The sequence below is a fragment of the Maniola hyperantus genome, chromosome 6, assembly GCF_902806685.2.
Source record: "Maniola hyperantus chromosome 6, iAphHyp1.2, whole genome shotgun sequence".
NCBI lineage: Eukaryota > Metazoa > Arthropoda > Insecta > Lepidoptera > Nymphalidae > Maniola > Maniola hyperantus.
In genome coordinates this window covers 1,468,076-1,494,791 of record NC_048541.1, presented here as the reverse complement: position 1 = coordinate 1,494,791, position 26,716 = coordinate 1,468,076, and the positions used below count along the sequence as shown (strand labels likewise).

The following is a 26,716-nucleotide window of genomic DNA, read 5'->3' as shown; positions in this document are numbered from 1 at the left end:
TTATATCCTTTCAAAGGTCAAATACTCAGGTACACAGATAAATCGATTTTAAACGATAATAAAGTCTATATAAATTGATTGTATTTAATCTCTGTCATTTATTACCCTATAAACTTCGGCTGTGACGGATTGTTGCCCTGAACAAAAGGGAACGGTACCCGTAGTACAAGATTTTACGTCTCACCAAACGAAACCAAATTCGAGAGTCAAAATACTTCTGCGTTACAGTAAACTGGATCTTAAATCCCTTGTTTTAAAGCTCAAGTTTGTCTACACTTCTACAGCCAGCGCTCCAAGCGGAAACATTGCGAAATTAAAATCAGTGGCATTGAATATTTGACTTCAATTCAAGGCTGTTTAGGTCCATTTTACTGTAACGCGGAAGTATTTCGACTCTCGAATTTGGTTTCGTTTGGTGAGACGTAAAATCTTGTACTACGGGTACAGTACTGTTTTGATATTGTACATTGAGTTTTAGACTATAGAGGCACAGATTTCATACTCACTCGTCAAAAAATACCCCTACCTAATTTTTGTTACGCTTTTCATATTTAAATACGGTATTTGACAACTAATCATAATCATAATCGTAATTTATTATTGCAAATATACGTTTTATAGGTGGTACAGGAGTCTACTAGTCAAAAACTTTTTATTCAACGTCAAAACGCGCGCTTATTTTGCGATGTCTTTCGTAGGGTGCGGCTTCCAACAAAATAGAATTAGCACTACATCGCGAATGATGTGTGATTTTTTTTAATTAGAAAGTCTTGTCAAAACTCAAAATATCACACAAACATTATTATCTCGAGGGAGTTACGATCCTCAAAGCTGAGGAACCGACGTGAGGAGAAGACGCTTGGTGCTAAGCATAATGATTCCCTGATTCCCTGTATACCTCTAGTTTATAATAGCTCTACGATATTCTGCTGTTAATATCGCCGGTATCAATCTAAATTATTAGAGTTATGTACATAGTTCAAATTAATGAATATTCAGAGCTTGCAAATTTTATTTATTCAGCTTTTATGATTTTTGGTGAATATTTTACTGCTGCGCATGTTTTATTTAAAGCTATTTGTAGTGTAGTGGAATAACAGAAAGAGTAAAGGCAGTAGCATATTTTTAGGGTTCCGTACCTCAAAAGGAAAAACGGAACCCTTATAGGATCACTTTGTTGTCTGTCTGTCTGTCTGTCTGTCTGTCAAGAAACCTACAGGGTACTTCCCGTTGACCTAGAATCATGAAATTTGGCAGGTAGGTAGATCTTATAGCTGACATTTGGGGAAAAATCTGAAAACCGCGAATTTAGGGTTAGATTAAATTAAACACAAAAAAAATTAAATTGTGGTCATGAACTAATAATTAGTATTTTCAACTTTCGAAGTGAGTGACTATATCAAGTGGGGTATCATATGAAAGGTCTTCACCTGTACATTCTAAAACAGATTTTTATTTATTTTTATGCTTCATAGTTTTTGAATTATCGTGCAAAATGTCGAAAAAATACGAATGTAGTACAGAACCCTCATTGCGCGAGCCTGACTCGCACTTCGCCGGTTTTTTAATACACAATGCGACTTTTTGAAGCATGAAGTATGTTGAGTAAAAATAAGACGGTCAATTGCGAATAAGACTCCCTCTAGGAGGGTTCCGTACCATTACGTCACGTTTTATATTATTCCACATGGTGATGCTCATGACTAAAACCGCGTCATCATCATCATCATCATCATCATGATCAACCCATGATCAACGCAATTCAAAGTGCCCGATTCCTAACGTCACCCGGACCTGGACTCACACCACTTCCTCGGGGGTGTAACAAATCCACCCATCCCAACGTCATCCTAAGCCGTGGTCCGAGCCTCAGAGGACTCAGGAGGCGCTCTTAGGAGAACGTTGCCCCCCGACCTTTCAAATTATTTTTTCGAGCCCTAGGGCTCAGTCCCAGGCGGAGCTTTGCACTTGCCACCCTCCCCGGTGATGCTGTAGCGGCCAGTAGGGCCATAGTCAATCCGAAACAATTCACACACACCGTTTTTAAGGTAGTCTCATTCCAACTCGAGACTCGACAACTATTAAATTATTTTTGTGTTTAGGTTGCAATAGCAATTGTGACTTAATCAAGTTAATATTACAGTTAGGTTATTTTATAGACTAAAAACTCTCGATAAGCCTCTACGCGTTGTGATCCATGTCCGTGCGCAAGTTTAATATGAGACGATGTTTTAACTTATCCAAAAATATGCCAATAATTTACCTGTTTTTCTGACTCTTTTAGTCGTTTAGCCTAAGAATCAAAACCCTGTAAGTACTTACCGCTATAAATAAACCCTTTTTCATGCAAAGGGGCTATGACCTTCAGAAATACGACACAAATAAAGAGAAAGAGGTCCGACATCGGGGTCTGTCTTTGTTCAAAATTAAGGTCAAAGTAAAGCAAGTGTACATCAACGCACACATTAACGCACTGGCTCTGAATACTGGTCTCAAAGACCTTTTATATTAATAGCAAATGTACCCTGAGGCCTTCCAAACTTGTAAAAGATGAATATCACGACTCATTGAATACTAAATCGATTACTTTGATCAAATCTCATTAAAGGAATAAAGATATTATACTTAAACTAGCTTATGCTTGCGACTTCGTCCGCGTGGACTACACAAATTTTAAACCCCTATTTCATCCCTTAGGGGTTGAATTTTCAAAAATCCTTTCTTAGCGGACGCCTACATCATAATAGCTATCTACATGCCAAATTTCAGCCCAATCCGTCCAGTAGTTTGAGCTGTGCGTTGATAGATCAGTCAGTCAGTCAGTCATTCAGTCAGTCAGTCACCTTTTCGTTTTATATATTTAGATACTTACACCATTGACCGCTTCAAAATTTACAATGAGCAATTTTTTATACTTAGCACTTCTTTAAGATAAACTTAATACTAGATTAGATTAGATTAGATTAGATTATTTATTAAATGAAAAATTGTATGTACAATAGGGTTTTAGTATTATAAAAGTCCAATTACACTCAGCCATGCAATGGCGCGCAATTTTACAATAAGTAGGTAGTTGATACATTTTTTCAAAAGTGTTACACATTTACTTACAATTTGCATAGAAAAATATACTTAAAAAAAATTGAAGTCAAAGTGAACCTAAAAAATATCTTATTTAACAACTTGTCAAAATTTTTCTATAATAAGTTATAATTAATGAAATCTCGAAATTAAGTCTTAAGAAGTACTACTACTAGAGTTTTTGGTGATTTTTAAACTGTATTAGTTGTTTTTTATAATATTCCTACTTACCTAAACCACCGCTGGATCCTAAAACTTAAGATATTGCATGGAGGTCCCCTTTGTAAGGTGGATTAAAAGGGGATTTTAGATATTCTATCCGAGTAAAGGCTGAGCGGGTTGGCTATTTATTAAATAAACAATCACGTATTTCATATAAACCGTTTCATAACCTGAGTACTAAAGCATTAGCAATTCAATGGACTGTTAGAGAATGCGAAAATATTGCCTCTATTTTATTTATTTTGTATTGTGAGTTTGCGTTACGTACGAACGACGCGAGCCCAAACATCAAGTTAGCTGACATTGATATCAAAACACTAAAGATGCACACTTACTATGAATATAACTTCTACGGTATATTCAAATTCAAATGATTTATTCAAAATCCATACTAATATTATAAATGCGAAAGTGTGTCTGTCTGTCTGCTAGCTTTTCACGGCTCAACCGTTCAAGCGATTTTGACGAAATTTGGTACAGAGATAGCTTGCATCCCGGGGAAGGACATAGGCTACTTTTTATCCCGGAAAATTGAAGAGTTCCCACAGGATTTTTAAAAACCTAAATCCACGCGTACGAAGTCGCGGGCATCAGCTAGTAACATATAAATAGTCATATTTAAGGAATGATGAAGCTGTATTTCTTTTCATTGTATTCTTGAAAACATACCATATGCCATCTAAGAGTTCCAATGTCTACCTCCATATCATATCATCTATTGTCATTCAAATTATACGTGTTTACAAAATTTCAACTTAGTCGAACACGTGGAATTAGGTACCTACCTAAAAATCAGATACCAGTTTCAACAATTTTTTTAGAAAGAATATTAGACAATGATGACTAATATTCCCCTTTCCCCTCCAACTAAGCGTTAAGCTTGTGCTAGGAGTAGGTACGACAATAGTGCAATGGGTGTGGATTTAAATCGGCGACCTTTCGGATTTCAGTCCGCTCCTCTAACCGTTGAGCTTGATTTTATAATTATTTATTTTTTAATAGAGCAGTTGGATTTTATATTGTGAAAAAATGTAGCACTTATTTTAATTACTGAGTATCTTTGGAATTATAAGTAAGTAGGCTTCGTATATCAACGGTTAGTCATGAAAACATTTCAGCTAACCAAAGGGCTGTATTGTGCGCCCTCTAACATAAACCCGGCAATAATACAGACGTTCCGGGAGAATATTTTATTTAGTGGGTCGCCTTTGCTGGGTTTGGGGACTGCAATAAAAATATTATATACCTAAGTGCCTTGCGGTCCTGCTCTGAGACTCGGTACAAGCTACGAGTCACAGCGGGCCATTTTCTTTTCATAGTTTATGTGAACATCTTTGTAAGCGCATTTTCCTTTTAAATAATATATTGTGTTTTCTGTATTTCCATATGCTAATATTAGGTATACAAGTCTACCCATCCGCACATGGCCAGCGTGGTAGACTATGGCCAAAAACCCTTCTCACTCCGAGAGAAGACCCGCGCTCTGTAGTGAGCCGGTGATGGGTTAATCATGATGATGATGATTAGGTATACGGTATGCCTACGTACTTTTAACTAACTTAATTAAGTAAAATTTTTGAAGGAATTGGAATTAAATATGCTTTATTGTATACCAACACCTACATAGCTACTACCTACCTATCTAATACCTACTAAGTACATGAAATGAAAAAATAATACAACAAAAATAGAATCAGAGGTAAGATTGTACTCTCACAATGCAACATAGATATCTAAACTATGGCTGTAGGCCTTGTAGTTTCGTGGATTATAACTATACTCACGACTTCGTCCGCGTCGACTTAGGTTTTTAAAAATCCCGTGGGAACTCTTTTATTTTCCGGGATAAAAGTAGTTGTAGTAAGTGACCCTTAGTCCTCTCAACTACCTCTATGCCAAAAACCAAATCGATTGTTGGCTATAATTCAGTATCTCTGACAGAGATCACATGATTTGTTGCGTCAACATCTTGTGTCTATTGTATAAATACGGGTGGTTGATGGTTTTAAAGCCAGTCTGCATTCAGACGCAGACTCATTCGACTACTAAATGCTTTTGTGTTTAGGTCGCCATTTTAATTATTGGTTGGTTGTAATAGTAATTTTGTGCCTGATCAGGTTAATGTTGTAGTTAGGTTAGTATAAAGAGTAAACCTCTCGATGAACCTCTACGCGTGTGATCATTGTCTGCGCGCAAGTTTAACAAGAGAGGACATTCAAATAACCAATCCAAAAATAACTTATAATGCCCTGATTTTCTGTCTGATTTGTCGTGAAGGAAAGGCAAACAAACATACTTTCGCATTTACAGTATTTATTAGTATAGATGAGCTTGTTGTTCGTTGTGTATAAAATTTAGTGTAACTATCTTCCTCTCGTGTCTTATACCACACCATCTTGAACACTGGATGGCCGGCGTGCCTTTATCCGTTGTGCTCGGAATCCGTAGTTTAACTTCACCCGGTTTTATCGTAAGAGGTACACGTACGGAACCCAGTATAAGTAATATTATTTTTATATTAAATACATCTGAGCGTTTGCAAGTTATTGCCTTGTACATATTAATGGAAGGGGGATATAAATTTTACGACTAGGACTAGCCTGTCAGATCTACAGAGATGAAGTACCTACTTTGACTTGGCTCAGAATTAATACACAGTTAAAACGAGACGGATTTATGTCCCTCACATAAATCTATCTCGTTTTACCTCTAGAAGTGAAGTATGAGAAAAGTCATAGCTTTATGGACTAAGAGCACGCGCGTGCCAGACCTTCGTTATTTTATAAAAGCTGAAAGTTTTTTCCGTATTGTCCCTAACACTGGGAAGAATGTTTGTTTGAATCGTGGTGGCTTTGAGAGATAACAGGTAATAAAGGTGGCAACCAGTGGCGTGCAGGTAATAGAGGCATAAATGCACTGCTTACCCCAGTTGAATAGCTCAATGCATATTTTTCATAATGACCTGCACGTCAACAGGTTCCTACTTAACTAGTGCCTACCCTGGCTTCAAACCCTGTGCACGCCACTGGTGGCAACCCCCTGTCAGACTGCCCTTAAAGTTTAAAAAGGTTGGTGTTTATAGTTTTGAGGGTGTCTGGCAGGGAGTTGCCACAATACTAAGTGTCTGGCAATGCATTTCTAATACTATTATGAAGAAAATATAAAAATTGGACTTTATACTTTGACGTATTTTTTTTAGACCTTTATTACCTGTTATCTCCCAAAGCCACCATGATCCAAACAAACATCCAAACAAACGTTCCTCCCAGTGTTGGGGACAATACGCAGATAAAATTTCAGCTTTTATAAAATAACGAAGGTCTGACACGCGCTGGCTCTCTCTCTATTAAAACAGCTATGCTCTCTCTCATTTTGGAGTTTGCTTACATCTCGCAAAATCAGAAAACAGGTCAAGCGCAAGTCAGACACACGGAGGGTTCCGTACAAGTGTTTTTAGTATACCAATTTTAGTCGTATGTTAAAGTACATACAACTGAGTTTAGGTAGTTAAAAGCTCGAATCTACTCCACTCCGCATGTTTGTATCGCCCCTAACAATGTACAATGGTTCGGTCGCATGCACATAAAACTTTGTCATCAAACGAATACATTTTCACTAAAATATAACTACATCAACTTTAACTGAAATATAACTACATCAACTTTAACTGAAATATAACAACATCAACTTTTGAAGATAAGCACTTGACATTCACATTTTAGTGAACACTTACAATCTCAACTCGCAGGGGTTAAATGGGGTGTAAAAGGTGGCATAAAAATCCTTGCGTTTAGCTACTAGAAATTAAACTGTAAAAGTTTGCAAAATGTCCATACAAGTTATTTTAAAGTGTATACAGGGTGTAACCAGAACGCTAGCAAAAACTTAGCGTTATTGTTATACTACCTAAACACAATCCAATACCAATAACCATTTGCCTTTTATTTTTTATTTTTAGTATCAGTGACTTAATATTTTTAAACCCGCAATCTATATCGTACAAAACTCGGGTCAATGCCCCACCTACGACGCGGCATTGACTCCTAGTGGCCTACTTACGCAACGTTCGTTGACCTCTAGCGTCAGTCAGATGTTTTATTTGCAATATATCGTAAATTATAGGTTTTATATTTTTTTTTGCGTTTTTTTGTGGTAGAAAGTAATGTATATCGGCCTTAAGAATGACATTTCGGTTTTGTAGAGCGTTGTCTCTGTCACTCATACCTATATGACGTTTTGTCGGTCTCAACGACAGAGACAATGCTCTACAAATCTGCTATCTCCTTCTAAATGGTCGATGTATTTACTTTCTGCCATGTACTGTATCTAAGTCGCCAAGGTTTTAGTAATCAGGTATAGCAGTTGTAGGGCATTTAATATAGGTTACAATTTCATAAGCTTTTGGGGGCTAATTACTAGTATTTTATTGGACTATTTAGGCAACCTGGCGTCCGCTACGATCGCATGTTAGAGTACAATTAGATTTCATACTGTACCGAATTTTCGGCAGACAATACAAAGACCTTGTGCGTTTGCTAGAAGCGACATTTACTTTTAATAACAAGTTCTACATATTCTTTTACACTATGACCTTTAGTTTTTTGTTCTACTAGAAGACTGTACTGTATTACTTCTAAGATACTAGATAATGCCCACGACTTCTTCAGTGTGGATTCAGGTTTTTAAAAATCCCGTGGGAACTCTTTGATTTTCCGGGATAAAAAGTTGCCTATGTCAATTTCCGGGATGCAAGCTACCTCTGTACCAAATTTCATGTAAATCGGTTAAACGGATGGGCCTTTAAGAACCCCGTGGGAACTTTTTAATTTTCCAGGACAAAAAGTAGCCTATGTCCTTCCTCGGGATGTAAGCTAACTCTCTATCAAATTTCATCAAAATCGGGGATTTTCTTTGATATTTTGCACGATAAATCATAAACTATTAGGCGTAAAAATAAAAAAAATCTGTTTTAGAATGTACAGATAAAGCCCTTTCATTTATAATACTCCACTCGGTATAGTTCTCTTGCTTTGAAATTAGAAACCTCCAATTTTCGCCTCTTTTTAATTGAGCTAAAATAATTCCATTTTTAATTTCCATTTTTTTTTATTCTTATGATGTTGGCCCACTATTATATACAACTATTCCAAAATTTATTTCGATAGCTTCAATAGTACCTACCAGATTTCGTGTAGGGATGTAGGTCCCCTTTATAACGCACACATCTCCGGTCTCCCACAGAAAAAGGTATAAACTCCAACGGAATTTTTAAAAACTTAAATCCACGCGGAAGAATTCGAAAGCATCTGCTACTTAGTAGCATAATAAATCATTTTTAACTGGTAAATTAAGATTAATATCGCATGCATTTAATATGACAAACGAGCCAAGGCGGCCAACTAGTAGGCGGGACCAGGGTACAGCAATTGATTAAGTCGGAATTGCAATCGCTCATTCGATGCAATCAACGTTACAAGCTTATTAGCCACTTAGCCGAGCGAGGGTAGATTATAAAAATGCACGTTGTGCTACGACGCATGAAATTACTGAGCACTTTTATTGCGCTAATCAAAACAAATTGCTAGTGGGTCCAGCCAAGTTCAAGAATGGCGACTTAATAAGGACAGTGATTTCTCAACAGTGTAATTTGTGGTCTAGTTGTGACATTGCATGCAAAGTTGACTCAAGTCATTCATTTGATGCAATCATCGTTACAAGTTTATTAGCCACTTAGCTATGAGGGTAGATTTAAAAATTGCACTTTGTGCAACGAAGCATGAAATTACTGAACACTTTTATTGCGCTAATCAAGAACCGGCTAGTATGTCCAGCCAAGTTCAAGAATAGCGATTTAATATACGAACAGTGATTTCGCTACAGTGCAATTTGTGGTCTGGTTGTGACAGTGCATGCAACGTAAACCCAAGTTGCTCATACGATGCAACCGCCATTGCAAGCTTGTTAGCCACTTAGTCGCGAGGGTAGATTATAAAATTGCACGTTGTGCAACGAAGCATGAATTTACTGAGCACTTTTGTTGCGCTAGTTAAGATACACGGCTGGTGGTTCCAGCCAAGTTCAAAAATGGCAATTTAAGAAGGACAGTGATTTCGCAACTGTGTAATTTGCGGTCTAGTTGTGACCAAGCATGCAACGTTAGCTCAAGTCGCTCATTTGTTACAATCGCCGTACAAAAAGCCGCTGGATTCAATTGACGCGAGATCCCTACAAGTGACCTATATCCTGTTGGACATAGGTCACAGGTGGAGCAGTGAACACCTGTCAGTTGACAACGACAACTAAGGCGATCTTTAATGTAAATATTCACGATTAGTATCCCTACATCTGTGTTAGAATATTATCACTAAATGGTACCACATGGTACCGTATCACGTTTCCAAATAATTAGCTATATAATGTGAACTGTCTGATCATACCAAACGATCATTAGCTTCATACTATGTTATTAGTGATGTTTATATACCCAAATATTCTACTCCTAATGGAATTTAAATGACATCAAACACGGAATTTGTCAGAAACCATTTAAACTGCTGCCGCTCATGAACATTTACCAGAGGAACCACCAATGCGTTGCCGGCTTTTCGGGAGTTTGTTGATCTGCTCCTGGATTAAGCCCATGTTAAAATTTAGTGAGAACACTACCATAGCGTTAGTTCCACAATTTACATGTGCGTGGAAAAAGATCTGGTACATCAGAGGTGGTCGAAGTACGCCAGCTATCATGATGATGAGAGGGAAAATTTCGTCAACATCGACTCTGGTTTAGCTGTGAAACAGAAACACCTTTGACTCTTTGATTATTTGAATTTCACGTGTCAATAATTTGCTAATTGTTGCCTCAGCGTAGAAGCATCTCCAAACTTAGGGCCGGAACACATCACCACGACTTGGCGTCTTGGTGCGTCCTTTATACTTCAGAATATACTATTTCATGTCTTTCTTGTTCTCTACATTACGTCGCTCCATATGACGCCTTAAAGCTGTGATAGCCTAGTGGTTAGGACATCTACTTACTGCTTTCTAATCGGAGGTCGGGGGTTTGATCCCGGGCACGCACTTTTCAATTTTCGGAGTTACGTGCGTTTTAAGTAATTAAATATCACTTGCTTTAACGGTGAAGGAAATGATCGTGAGGAAACCTGCATGCCTGAGAGTATTCCATAATGTTCTCAAAGGTGTGTGAAGTCTACCAATCCGCACATGACCAGCGTGGTAGACTATGGCCAAATCCTTCTCACTCTGAGAGGAGACCCGTGCTCTGTAGTGAGCCGGCGATGGGTTGATCATGCCAGCCAGCCATTATAGCCAGGAACATTCTCTGTAAGACACAGATAGAAGTGATCGATTACCCGGTAATTTAATACTGCGTAAGAATGATGAGATTCACATACTCTGGGGTCACTGTATCTACGTACCTACACGTGATAGGGTCATATCATAACACATCACCACATGTTGGTATCTTGGTGCATCCTTATCTAGAAATAACGGTTTCTCTCTTTCTCTGCATTTGATTGCACCATGTGACGACGCCGCCACGTTATGATGTGTTCTTGTCCTTACGATAAGCGATTGCCATTTGACATCAAGGTAAGAGCTGTGAATTATAGCCTGGAACGTTCTCTGTAAGGCACAGATAGAAGTGATCGATTACCCGGTAATATAATGCTGCGTAAGAACGATCACTCTCACATACTCTGGGGTCACTGTATCTAGTAACTTATGAAAGGAAGGGAGATTCTTTTTACCGAAAAAAAAAGAATGTGATATATTCAGCATTCGTGTATGTGAGTTTCTGAATTCCACTATGTTATCGCACTTGTAATTGTCTTATTTTAAAACGAAAGTCACGTTCTGTTGCAAGACATCTTGAGTCGATTGTATAAATGCGGGTAGTTGATAGTTTTTAAGCTAGTCTCGTTCCGACTCGAGACTCAATGACTTTTGGTGTTTAGGTCGCCATTTTGATTGAGTGGTCGCAATATCAATTCTTTTGCTCTAATCAAGTTAATATTGCAGTTAGGTTATTGCAGATATATTATTATTCATTAGAATCCTTGTACATCACTCAAGTGACACTATCTATAAAGTTTTGGTAAATATTCAAAATGGCGGCTGTAATTTTTTAGTTCGTTTTTGGCAGGGCAGTAGTGTTAAAAGTATTTTTAATTTTTCTGAGTTATGTGTTTTAAGCAATTAAATATCTTATTTATAACCTCTGTGAATACAAATAAGTGCTTTACCTTCTGTCCGAAGTACAATAACTTTAAAAACTTAACAATATTATTTCTTAGGTAGGTAAATCAATAATTAATTAATGTCAAAATAATTGTAATAGCTTGCCTAACTGTCTTCAGTGAATATTAATTAAATGATACTACTCTTTGATTAATTTCTAACATTTCACACAAATTTTATGACCATCAAAGTTAGAGTCGTTAGTCGAAGGCAATTGTTATTTGCTTCAGACCGCTTGGAGCATTTAAGCCTCTAAAATATTCATAATTATTATTCTACTTTTGGTTTAATGTTGTCTTTGGAAAGAGCGTTGTTTATTATTCAAACAAATGAAGATTACTCGTTTCTGTAATTATTTACTGTCATATTAAGGAGTTTGAATTTAGTTTCGTAGTTGAAACAATAAATGTACCGCTGTGGGTTCATCAACGTTAAATAAATAATAAATTAATGAATAGAGCCGTCTTTACGCAGTTTATTTTATTATTTAGTATGGTTTTGTGTGATAAAGATTGTTTTAGCGTATCTAGGTATATTATAGTGTCAGCACCATTTCAGATTATCGCGACAGCATCCTACATTTTGTAATGTCAGGAGATATCAGACTATTTTATAATTGTTAATGGAATGGAAATAATACATAATCTACTCGTAATGAATATTATAATGAGACCACAATTCCACTTTACACTTCAGTATTGACTTTCACGTTTTATGTCCAGAAATGAACTGCCGGAGTGTACCGGCTAGACTCTCGCGTAGGATTCTCCCACTCTTCAAATACCCTTTCGTCGTAAACGTTTCTAATTGGTCGAGAGAGTCGCCCCGCTCCGGCCAGTTGTGACAAATCAAGTACTAATTTAACAATAACTAATTATATTATTAAATTATTCTTATTAATATATTTCTATTCACATTTTTATTATCATCCTTATCCATACTTAATATCATTGACATCTTAAACAACAGTTAAATATGAACAGTGATTTAGTCAGTGTTGCTGACAGTAGGGTGTAATTAAAATGCTAGCAAAACTTTGCGCTATTGTTATACTACCTAAACACAATCAAAATATCAATTACCATTTGCCTCATAGGTGCTTGCAGTTTTAGTGATTTAGTATTTTTCAAACCCGCAATGTATAGCTTAAACTTGGGGTCTACGTCATGGTATTGACCTCATGGTACCTATCTACGCAACGTTTGTTGACGTCTAGCGTCAGAGAGAAATGAGCCCGTTAAACTCTAAATCCGACATTCGTAACAGGTTAAGAGCCCCCGCGGTTTCATTAAAATAATGACAAGACTTCTCTGCATTTAACGCGGCTCTCGTTACTGGGAGAGGAATACCGGCAAGCTTCCAGTAAAAATACTGTAATCCAGAGGTTTTTTTTAAAAAAAAAACGAAATTAGTACAGTAGTTTTTGAGGCCAAAACTTGATTCTTTGAACATCCCAAAATATGTGTCTTTTTTTCGGACGCATTTTGCCTTAATGATAAAAATTTTTGAGTTCGTATTTGGGTCCTAGCCAAGTCTGTAACAGAGCGCGTGGATGATTTAATTAATGATGTTGTCGTACCCCGGTACTGCACCATAAACATTATTTACGGCCAAGGTTAATGGCTGAACTCTACTCAAATTTGCATGTTTTTGGTTACATTATTTTTTGGCACGTTCTTTAATATAGAACCTCACATGACCTCACTATGGTGACCTTTAGATGTAGGCACTTCTAATATCCTAGTTAAAAAGGTTTTTCTTTTTAACTACTATGTTAAATTATGAGAAAAGTTATCATAGTTTTTCTGTGTTTTACACACATCCCATCTGCAGGACTATTGCATTTCTCATGAAATGTGACGAGTATTTATAAAATCAAGATAGAGTATTTATAGCACGTAACGTAAAATTAATGCATGTAAAGAAAAATTATAAAATTTTACTACGCATTCTTTCCGAAATAACTGTTAAACTTAATGACGTCTTATAAGTTCCACGTAAGATACTAAACCAATCACAATCAAAGTTAGCATAAGGTCGACATGGCAATCGGACAGTGCCCGCTCCCGCCCGGTGCGGGCTAGCGCGGGTGACGTGCGGGTGCTTTAAGTATAACATAATTATTCAAATATGTGAAATACGAGAATGTAATAGGTGCGGCACACAAAATCAGAAATCGGTGCCAAACATTTACATCGAAAAGAAATCACAAAATAAGAATATGCGTCTTTTACCACAGAATTTATTAATAGTATCTTCCAGGTATATTACTTATGTAAAGGCATCAAATACCGAACTCGAATAACGTCACAAAGTTTTATGATCACCTGGTACGATAAAAATAAATATTATGTAGCAAGTTTCTGGGCCAAGTTGCTTCATAAGTTCATAACGTTAGGGCCGAAACACACTTTAGAAACGCTACCGGATCCGATGCGGTTTTCGTATAACGATGCGTGAGTTTCGTCGTAGAAAGTGACTATGATATTCAAAATCGCGACCCAAAACAAGTTATTTCAGGAATAGTCAGAAAAGTTGTGATAATCATATTCTGAATGTATAAAAAGCTGAGTCATTCATGCCCAGTCCATGGACCCATGGACCTAAAAACTGAAACTTGGAAAACTGAAATTTTGCACCGAGCACCTATAAATGTGGCTAATTCCTTTGTACACAACCTCTAAACTAAACTAAAATATCACGTCTAAATCTATTGCTATCCCTTTCATAATGTTGCTTGCGGAAAAGGAAAGCACTAGATTTAGACCTGTTAATTTAGTTTAGTTTAGAGATTGTGTACTAGAGAATCAGCCCCACTGTTGAATTTTTGAAATTCCCAACCGTGGGCGGTGGCGGTCTCTACTCTTTATACTATCGCTACAAAAGCAATAATTGCTGTGATTGGCTCAATTTACTCTTTTTTTAGTTGCAACTGTGTGTTTTAACCTGAAGCTCAAGTGGCAATGGGCAGGACACATATTTCGTAAAACCGACCTCGTACCGGAAAGCGCAGTGTTGGACGACCCCTCATCAGGCGCCCCTACAAGAGATCTATGTCCAGCGGTGGACGTCTATCGGTTGTTGATGATGTGAGTTTTGATCAGGGAAGAGAGTGTCAGTGAATTGGAGATTTTTTTTATTTTATTTATTCAGATACAAGTTAGCCCTTGACTGCAATCTCACCTGATGGTAAGTGATGATGCAGTCTAAGATGATAGCGGGCTAACCTGGAAGGGATATGGCAGTTTTTATTAAACCCGTACCCCTTTGGTTTCTACACGGCATCGTACCGGAACGCTAAATCGCTTGGCGGCACGGCTTTGCCGGTAGGGTGGTAACTAGCCACGGCCGAAGCCTTCCACCAGACCAGATCAGAAATTTAGAAATTATAAAATTCCAAACCCCTGCCAGGAATCGAACCCGGGACCTCCCACTAATAAGACCACAGCGCTCACGACTGCGCCAGGGAGGTCGTCAATAGTAGAGGTAGATTGCCATATTGTAGCGGTATTTTTAGTACCAGAAACATAAAAGATGAAAATGCGTCACACAACATAGCACTCAAGAAGCGATTTGCCTCCTCTTTTATTATTCAAGCCGCTAGGATATCCTAGGCGTTCCACATGGAACGCCCTTTCGGATATGAAACGCCTTCATACAGATCTTAGACATGTTTCCGTCGCGCGTAATGTCTGTGTAAGCCTTAAAAGTGCGTGCGGCCTCGGAAGTTATGTAAAAGGGAGCTATTGAAGTACGGTCCATAATTCCCGTACTAAGCCTATCCATTACTATCATTCAAGGCGACTCGTTCCGTGAACTCGTCGCTCCGCTCTCCGCGTTCTTTTCACGCAGTAAATTAATGGCGGGGCTCACGCAAACTTTTTTATTTTAATATTTCGTGGCACAAGTTGAAAGCGGAGACGTTTTAGTTTGCAATTTCTATTACAGTTCTTGCAATTCACAAACACGAGTGAACTTTACTTGTAGTTACGTCGTATACATGGGCATCGCGTAAGTGTGCGTGCATGTCAGACCAATCAGTCGCGAGCAAGCGCACGCAAACGCACACATTTAGTGTACCTTACTTATACCGATACGACTTAAACACAAGCATGAGCCACTCGCCCTCGTGAAATGCAAAAACTATAACTGCCTATTGAAACTTGACTAAAATAAATTATATTTACATCGTGAGGAAACCTGCATACCCAAGAATTTCCCATAATGTTCTCAGAGGTGTGTGAAGTCTGCCAATCCGCATAGCCCAAGCCTTCTTATTCTGAGAGAAGACCCGTGATCAGTAGTGAGCTGGCAATGGGTTAGTGATGGTGATAATGATCAACTGCTTCATAGAATTTGCTACTTTAACAATGCTTTTAACAAAAAACATCGTAGTATACGAGTATTTTACAGTAAAAATTAAACAAAAGAGTACTCGCGAAAGCTTACAACTTGCGACCGCTTCTTTAAGGATCTGATTTTGTCATGCTTGCTGGAGGCCGTGCCATTCTGTGACAGTCACTAGTCGGCGGAATATCGTTTGTACTCGTATAATACGTCTGGCAAGTACCTAAGCCTTTAATTAGAGCTCAGGTAATATCCGTGCCTATATAGTATGTTTGTCGGCAAAGCTGCTTTCATGATGCTGATGATGATTATGATGATTAAACGGATAAGTCAGGATTACAACCTATTAGATTATTCGTGGGTGCACTAACAAAATTCCCGCACTACGAGAGACAACACAAACTACCCTCAACTATGACTATAGCAACCCTCATTTATGAGTCATGACAACAACGTCTCCAATGAGATAGACAACACTAGCTAACCCTACTTAAGTCCCTGCCTAGATCGGCTCCTCTATCCCCATACCGATCACAGACCAACCAATATACCTAGCTATTACAACATCAACGGTTTTGAATAACAGACCTCGTGTCTGTCAAAATCGTGCGCCACGAAAGCTTATAACTTGCGACCGCCTCTTTAAGGATCTGATTTTGTCATGCTTGCTGGAAGCCGTGCCGTTCTGTGACAGTCGCTACTCGGCGGAATATCGTTTGTATAATACGTCTGGCAAGTAAGCCTTTAATTAGAGCTCAGGTAATTGCCGTTGCTTGTCTGTTTTTATACTCCGTACAATCTCAGTCGTTGCAAGGCACCATCTTTCTTTATAATTAAAAATTTTATTCGAGTGACTTCTCGGTTCGCTTTTGTTTTGAGTAGCGAAACATTTTGTAGAGGACAGTTTATTTAATACGTGCATCCAAGTGTTTTTTTTTAATTTTAAATAGTTCTTTCATCACTAATGGGTATTTTATGAGGAATATATGAAAGAGTTTCATATACAATTTTTTTCTGTGTGCTACCTACAGACTATACAGAATGGTTCTGAACACAAAACCACTAACTTTTCGAAAGCAGTGATAGCTTAGTGGTTAAGACATCAGCTTCCTATTGGTGGTCCGTGGTTCGATTGCTTACAACGCATATCATTAACTAGCTGATGCCCGCGACTTTGTTTACGTAGATTTAGGATTTTAAAAATCCCGTGGGAACTCTTTGATTTTCCGGGATAAAAGTAGCCTATGTCACGTTCCAGGTCTTTGCTCATGCAAAAGTCAGGTTGATCGGTTGCTCCGTTGCCACTTGATTGAAGAACAAACCAGGAAACCAATAAACCAGCAAACAAACACACTTTTGCATTTATGATATGGGTAATTATGGGTGCTTGGGACCTCTAATTTTTCTAGATAATGTGCGTTTTAAGCTATAAAACATTATATGCGCATCGCGCAGTCTGAACCGCGACGCGTGCGCGAACTGAGTCCCTGTGACAAAGGACCCCGAATGGGTTCGAAACTAGTTGAGCTAACGTCGACTAAATACGTGAGTAAAGCCGGGTGTGAGACATGTATATTAAATATCACTTGCTTTAATGGGCAGATTACACCTACCGAGTACAGTGGCGAGTCAATGTCCTCGGCTGAGTACTCGGTTGGTATAAACACTTTAACGAGTGCAATTTCGCCGCAATTTCTCAGCCACAGCACTGTCTCGGCCGAGTGACATTTTACTGTCTCGCTTCACTACTCGGTATGGGCAGATTACACCTACCGAGTACAGTGGCGAGTCAGTGTCCTCAGCCGAGTACTCGGTTGGTATAAACACTTTAACGAGTGCAATTTCGCCGCAATTTCTCAGCCACAGCACTGTCTCGGCCGAGTGACATTTTACTGTCTCGCTTCACTACTCGGTAGGTGTAATCGTACCATAAGCACTGCATACCGGAGAGTTCTCCATAATATTCTCAAAAATGTGTGAAGTCTGCCAATCTGCACTTGGCTAAATTCACAAAAGTCACAAAGTTTCCGAGCCAGCCAATGTCCGTTGCATACAAAATACCTAGAGAGAGTATAGTCGTAATGATGTCTGCTTGTTAACAACCCTAATGGCTGCTTCAAAGTCGTATAATACACCCGCGGATGCTGGACAACATAATACAGTTCTGTTAGGGTTGCCACACATCTAATAGAGCCTCAATAGCTCAACTGGTAAAGGAGTGGACTGAAAACCGAAAGGTCGACGGTTCAAACCCCGCCCGTTGCACTATTTGTCGTACCTACTCCTAGCACAAGCTTTACGCTTAGTTGGAGAGGAAAGGGGAATATTAGTCATTTAACATGGCTAATATTCTTTTCTAAAAAAAATCCATTCCTTTTCTATTCCTTTAATTTTTTCCATAGATCAGTCAGTCAGTAAGTCACCTTTCCGTTTTATATATTTAGACTAGCTGATGCCCCGCAACTTCGTACGTATGGGTTTAGGTTTTTAAAAATCCCGTGGGAACTCTTTGATTTTCCGGGATAAAAAGTAGCCTATGTTCTCCAGGTCTTAAACTATACCTGTTGCGATGTGATTGAGGGACAAACCAACAAACCAATAAACCAATAAACAAACACACTTTCGCATTTATAATATGGGTAGTGATAGGTAGGTACTGGTTGATCGCATCGAAAGGATTTTCGAACTTATTTTCTAACTCTGCAGTATAGAATTATTACCGTTCCTTTATTCACACAGTAATCTATTTACATTTCCTTTTACAGCGTACTTATGTTACTTAGTCATTAACGTTAATTCAAAGATGACAACCCTAACCGCGTCTGATAATAATAGTGTGCCGTATTTTGTTGGGAGACTATTTAACAAAGCAAATTTACATAACATTATCCGTTAGGGCTGCGAAGCTGTCATAGCCTAGCGGTTAGGACGTCCGCCTTCTAATCGGAGGTCGGGGGTTCGATCCCGAGCACGCACCTCTAACTTTTCGGAGTTATGTGCGTTTTAAATAGGTAATTAAATGTCACTTGCTTTAACAGTGAAGGAAAACATCGTGAGGAAACCTGCATGCGTGATAGTTCTCCATAATGTTCTCAAAGGTGTTGTGAAGTCTACCAATCCGCACATGGCCAGCGTGGTAGACTATGGCCAAAACATTTCTCACTCTGAGAGGAGACCCGTGCTCTGTAGTGAGCCGGCGATGGGTTGATCATGATGATGATGATGATGATTAACAAATTTAACAAATACAGGATTATAAAATAATTATATCAATACTTATAATAAACTTTGTATAATAAGTCTGAATATTTGTGAAACTATATTTATCCGATTTAACAGAGAGGTGAAATAATATAATAGAGGTAGTATCAATTATACATATGACACACCGGTTTTAGTCGATGTTAGGCCGACTAGTTTTGAACCCATCCGGGGTCCTTTCAAAGTGACAGATAAAAGTTGAGACGTGGACCAGCCGGTCTGGCACAAGAAGATCTGGTAAAAAAGCCATCTGCCTACTGATCCGCTAACTCAGTGTCTAGCACTGATTGATAGCCACCAAACTCATTTGACATTTATTTTTAATCCATTGAAGATTTTCTCTGAAACAATATTTTACTTTCATTCAATGATGCAGCAATGTAGAACCAACCAATGTGAAATGAGCACAGTGGCCATCATCATTCAGTATTAGACACTGAGTTGGCGAATCACCCCGCATGTGTCCGACTTCTCGCTCTAATTTATTAGTCTAAGTGGGATAGCGATAAGTAGGTGTTAATTAGTTCCATTACGTACTAAGTGCGGGAATTTTGTTGACACCTATTGTGTAAGGTTACAATGCATACAAAATATTAGTTCTTTTTTTACTTACGATACGATAATTATAATACGACACGATAATTGCAAATGTTGTGTTCACTTATTATCGATACATATATCAGTGTGTTTAATCAGTCAGTATAAGTGATGTAGTAAATGTAAAATATTTTGTATGTAAAAAATAAAATAAAATGAGTTTACACGCACCATTTTAACTTTATGTGTCAATTGACACATCAAAAGTACGATTTTTGCCCCTTATTTTAAAGGTGAACCGACTTTTAACATGGCAGTTGACCCATTGAGTTAAAATGGCGCGTGAAAACTCATCTTGTACGGATTATACATCTATGAGGTTTGTATCTCTACGTTCTGCAACTCCATGTAATTTACCCTAAAACGTATCATGTGTAATATTAATTTGCATTTAATATGGTTAATTGGTGATATCCGCAATTAAATACGCTGACATGCATATCTACTGAATATTTATCAATTATTTCCGTTAATGTTAAAGCACACAAACTGTGTACGATGCTAAATTTCCACTATTTAGCTTTTGTTTGCGGATTTAGCAGTAAAATTTTAATCATGCTGCAAATAGAAGGGTAGGTAGGTTTTCAGATCTGGACGCGTTTGGAACCCTCGTAGCTTTAGTTTTTAAGTTCGCGTACAAATTATCACCACTAGGTATATCATCTTACAAATTCAACAACGGACATTCAGAAACTGTAATTTATTACCTAATTTGAATAAACCATTTGATTTGATTTGATTTTAATACTGTAGGCAAGTTTGTAATTATCAACATTCGAATAAACGTTCCAGAATATTTCCTGAAAAGTTGATTACCTATATCAAAAATCATCGTCAAGCGATATACATCCACTTTTGGAAACTTGGGTGTAGATTTCTCTTTTTTAACCGACTTCCAAAAAGGAGGTGGTTCCCACTAATATCCCGTTAGTTGATTATTTTCAAAATCTTTACATGCTTCGTGCACCCCTAGGTTACTCAGGAAATATTTTCTCCAGATTCCAAATTTGGTTTAGGTTGTGCATAGCTTGTCAGTCAGTCAGTCACGGTACCTACTGTTTTATAATATTATGTAGGTATGTAGTAACTATAGTGCGCGACAAGTCGAGATGGCAATCGGGGTGGGGACTCCCTGCACAACCGCAAAGCCCCCGCGCTAACCCGGTGCAGGAGAGCGCGGGTGACGTGCGGGGCGTCCCCCGCCTCATACCCCAATTGCTATCTCGACCTGTCGTAGTCGTATTTTACGTTGTATTGTAGTAGGTAGTCTTTTACAAATAACAATAAAATACAGTTATTTATTTTAAGAGAAAGAGGATTTACGGAAACGCTAACATCCGGAATGAGATACGCATTCCAATTAAATATATTTTTATACGATTTTCCGGAAAAATTACGGATGTGAAACATTAAATAAAAATACGTTCATATTGTTCCTAGACAAGCTCGTAAACCGATAGACGTTGGGGTCCCAAGGTGCTGGAATGGCGACCTCGCACCGGAAGACGCAGTGTTGGAAGACCCCCCCCCCCCCCCCCACTAGGTGGATGGACGACATCAGACGAGACGAGGGAGCCGCTGGATTCAGGCGGCGCAAGACCGTGTGGAAGTCGCTACAAGAGACCTATTTCCAGCAGTGGAAGTCTATCGGTTGATGATGATGATGATGATAACCCTAGAAGATAAAACTATTTTTTTATTTTGAACGTTAGGTCTTTAAAACAAAGCACGGATCGGAAAAAAGTTGGTACAAGTGTGTTTAAAAAAGTTGACATTTTGTACAGAAATATGCACAAACAAGTTCAAATAATTTGCAACAGAGTGCCTAAATTGTGGGGGCCATTTGTCAAAAAGCGATTCAGTCGCAATCGAAGCAATGGCGGCTCGTAAATAAAATTCGGCAACGTGTTATTGCCAAATATATTCCGATAGACAGTTTAGTTTATCATTCGTACTAAAGTGCCGCCCGTACCAGCCAAAATTCGGGGCCGCAGCAGACATAATTCAGTCTAACGAATTAGGCATGATTTCATATTTTTTATAGTGTTCTACCTACACTTCAAGGAAATTTCTAAATAATTTTAAATACATATCAAAAATTGCGAAGCGGCAGGAATCGAACCCGCGTCTCCTGGGATCGCGCCTGACGCTCTGACCACTAAGCTACAGCCCGTTTACTGCCAGTGACGAAATTTGTGATTGTATGTGGGCGCGATCCCAGGAGACGCGGGTTCGATTCCTGCCGGTTCGCAATTTTTGATTTGTATTTAAAATTATTTAGGCATGATTTATCTCACGCCGAGTACGAGTATAGGATTGTGCACGGAAAGGGCAGTAGTGCGTAAGGTCTAACATGAATAATTAATTATCATAACGTAATTAATCCATACTAATATTATAAGTGCGAAATTGTGTCTGATTGTTAGCTTTTCAAAACCCATCTATTTGACCGGTTTTAATGAAATGTGGTACAGGTATAGCTTACATCACAGGGTGCAGGCAACTTGTGTCACAGAAAACCAAAGAGTTCACACGGGATTTCTAAATAACCTGAATTCACGTGGATGACGTCGAGCATTAGTATGTCTATTTTGTACAGAGATTGCTACCGGAAAATCAAATAATTTATACAATTAATAATTAATCATATTAAATTTCATCTGTCTAGTCTAAAGTCTGCGCTGGCTCATAATTCATACATTTCAGCGAGCAGCCGTAACTGGCAACAATCACGCAACGCCAAGACGTCTAAACTTCACTCTATCAATAACTTCCTGATTGTATGATAATTATACTTGCCTCACTTCCCGCGACTTACTAATTACTTGGATTATACATTATTTGAATTAGGGAACCATTTTGTTTTGATTTCCGAACGTTAAGTAATTTGTTCTGTGGCTGTCAGTTTTTGTTACAGTTCTTGCAATTCACGAAGGCGAGTGGCTCATGCTTGTGTTTAAGTCGTATCGGTATAAGGTTGGTACACTGAATGTGTGCGTTGGCGAGCGCTTGCTCGCGACTGATTGGTCCGACATGCACGCACACTTACGCAATACCCATGTATCCGACGTAACCACAAGTAAAGTCCACTCGCCTTCGTGAATTGCAAGGTTATTAATTTACGAAGAAAGTTTTAACGAATGAACGCGGCAATCTACCCCTAATCTCTATCCACGGAGAGAAGTTATTATAGGGGTTTCTCTGTTACATAATCTAAATATATAAAAAGAAAAGGTGCCGGACTGACTGACTGATTAACTGACTGAGCTCAAACTACTGGACGGATCGGGCTGAAATTTAGCATGCAGATCGCTATTATGACGTAGACATCTGCTAAGAAAGGATTTTTGCAAATTCAACCCCTAAGGGGGTAAAATAGGGGTTTAAAATTTGTGTAGTCCACGCGGACGAACTCGCGGGAATAACTAGTTCATTTATAATATGGGGAGTGAAGTAAGCTCCATTAAGATCTTGATCCCATTAGAAAGGTTTGCTATAAAAATGTCGACAAAAAATACGAATGAATTTTAATGAAAATTATTTAAAATTAAAGAAGTCCCGAAATTATGAAGACAAAAAGCTTTTTCACCTTAACACAGTTTCATGATTGATTGAGGCCCCATTTCGTGTTAAAATGGTGAAAAACATAAAAAAGCCCTGCTCCGGCTCTGTCACCTGTCAGACCCTCCATTTATCTTGCCATTTGCTCATTTTTTGTATTCTTTTGTCTGTCTGTTCATTTATTACGTAATCCTTTTGTTGGGTCACCCACTTGACCTAAAAACCTTAATTATTTTGTTTTATGAACTTCCTTAGACCGTAATTATACATAGTGATAGTTGTAGCGTAAAGCTTTATTGCATAAAAAAACAGTAAATACTTAAACACAAAAACAAGAATTAAAACAATTATTGCGCTAGGGTGCAATGGTGGCCTTATCAATGTATTATTTTCAATAAACTTGTTTCGTCTATGTTCTTACTTATCAGGTTAAATTTTCTAAAATATTCAGGTACAAAAGTGGTAGGTATACCACTTTATAATTATGAACACATTCTGTCTATAGCTCCACAATTAAAGTAGAAGGCCAAATGTCCTTACTCATCCATTGAACAATTAGTCTGCGGCTCAGGTGGTAGCGGTTGCGTTCTGCGGTGCGGCCAGCGTGTAGAACAAACTCTTAATATTTACAAGAAATTGGAAGGAAGACGTCGTAATCCGCTGCCCGCCCCGCAGGACACACCCGCCTCCAGCTGGGCCGTAGATTAGTCGTAACTTGCAAAGTATCCTTATAACAAGTTGAAATCTTTGATGGGCAAAGGAAAATACTTCACTTACCTTCTTAACTAACTTATACTTTCTGATGAAAACGACACTTTCCCGAAAGAGATTTGGCAGTTTTTCTCATATCTAACCTTCAACGGCATAAAATAAATAATCTATATCTAAATCTAAATATATAAAAATAAAAGGTGACTGACTGACTGATCTATCAACGCACTGCTCAAACTACTGGACGGATCGGGCTGAAATTTGGCATGCAAATAGCTATTATGACGTAGGCATCGGCTAAGAAAGGATTTTTCAAAATTCAACCCCTAAAGGGGTAAAATAGAGGTTGGAAATTTGTGTAGTCCACGCGGACGAAGTCGCGGGCATAATCTAGTCTAAGATAAAGAAAGATGTATTTCTTAACAAATCTAGTAATATTGTATGTAAATTGAACTAAAGATAAAACATATTTTGCAAAACGGATCATCCTGGAATTTAAATTTTAAAATGGTTTTGTGGGTAGTTTATTTCCACAATAACAAACCACCAAGCTTCCTCTAAAAGCTAAATAGAAAGGTCCCAAAATATTTATTTACCGGCCAATGGTCCGGAGGTTACATAATAAATGGCATAAGTTGGTAAACTGGGCTCCCGACAAAGCCTTTGTTTGTCAAAGTATTAAGCGGCTTATTGCCTCTGGCCGAGGGTCTAAACTAAATTGGCACTTATAGCAATAAAATGTAGCCTATAATTTATTTATCGCTTCGTCGTTACATTATAAATGAATGTTAATTAATGACCATGAATGTATTACTTTGTAGGAAGAAAACTTTTTTTTAACAGGGATAGTGAGCAAACGAGGAGGCGGGTCACCTGATGTTAAGTGATTACCGCCCATGAACATTGGCAGCACCAGAGGAACTGCTGATGCGTTGCCGGCCTTTTACGAATTTGTTGGTCCGTCCCTTGAATAACCCCATGTTGTAATCTAAAGGGAACACCGCCGAAGGGATTCCACAGTTTGCATGTGTGTGTAAAAAAAGAATCTGGCACAACGGGTGGTCGAAGTGCTCCAGAAACCCAGGTGGTGAGGGTGGAATTGATTGCGGTGGCGTGCGGTGTGGTTGTAGAAAAAGGAGGGTGGAATAAGGTCAAACAACTCTTCGAAACACTCTCCATTAAAGAAGCGATAGAACACGCAAAGAGAGCTAAAAACGGTGAAAAACTGTTAAGGATTTTCTTTAATTTTTAAGTTAGTTTTGGAACCGTAAACTGATTCGATCGTTCTATTGAACGAGTCAGGCCCGTTGCCATCTTATTCTGATGGGAAAAATTAATAAAGTTATTGATTCAAATAAGCGAAAATATATAGATGAACTTTTAATGTTTTTATTTTTTTCGTACATTCATCTTCGTCTCAAATCATTTCTCCAACCTTTTTTTAGTGAAGGTTAATCTAGTTACAAAGAGAACTAATCAATGTAAAACCTCAACTTGGGCCGACAATAGGTTGAATGTGATAATGATAACGATTGGTACATAAACATTGAAAAGTTAGTAAAAATAATGTCTTTTGAGTTTAAAAAAAAATGCACTTTTTATCATACCTTAGTATTCGTAAAGTTCTAATAATTAACTGATGCAATAAAATTTATTCTATTATATTCTATTCTATTCTATAACTACCTGTGAGGTGAAGCGAAGAAGTTTATTTCGTAGCGCTGTAGCGATTCGTAGAAAGACGTCGTAGCAAAATGTCTGTAGAGCCACGCTACGAAATTCTACGAAGTAAAATTATGATGGCGTTAAAATACAGGCTATACTTAGCTCACGGAATTACTTTCTACCGAGAGATATAGTATGATATAACTCTAAGAATCATTTTCTGGATCTATGTTTGAACCTATAAAAACTTTACAAAAACTTGTTCGTCTGTTACGAACAAGTCAAACTTATAAAAAGCTTTTAGGTAATAGTTTTTACCCGTACTTACAGCAGACATACTTTCACAACTGGCTTTACAGTATAGATATAGTAGCACGATTGCCAGCAGACTATTAAAACACTCGTTACGGAGTATGACGCGCTTACAATTAAAAACTTGAGATGGGTTTCCAACTAGCCAGATTGCTCTGTGATTGCCACGGCTAGTTCAAATGTTATAATAATATCGGGTACTAGAACGGGGTGTTATTATAAAACTGGCTTATAATAATACTCGGTTCTGTAATAAAACCGGGGTTTTAATTAGCACGCTAAGTTTTTTAATGACGACTTCCCTGGCGCAGTGGTAAACACTTTGGTCATATTATTGGCTCTTCTCAGACCTGGGCGCGTTTGGAACCCTCGTAGCTTTAGTTTTAAGTTTGCGTAATAATTATCACCACTATATCTTACAAATCTAACACCATACCAGACCATCAATACGAGTAATTTATTACCTATTTTGAATAAATCATTTGACTTTGACTTTGACTTTGACTATTAGTGGGTGGTAGAAACCAAAGGGGTATGGGTTTAATAAAACTGCCATACCCCTTCCACCTGGAAGGCAGTTACAAGTTAGCCCTTGACTACAATCTCACCTGGTAGTAAGTGATGATGCAGTCTTCGATGGAAACGGGCTAACCTGGACGGGATAGGGCAGTTTTTTTATTAAACCCACACCCCTTTA

At 38.1% G+C, this 26,716-nt stretch overlaps 1 protein-coding gene across 1 annotated transcript in view; it reads left to right on the top strand.

Moving 5' to 3' along the window:
• The window catches only part of LOC117982958 (protein O-mannosyl-transferase TMTC1-like), a 180,518-nt gene that overhangs the window by 66,384 nt on the left and 87,418 nt on the right, over window positions 1–26,716 (top strand). The window lies entirely within an intron of this gene.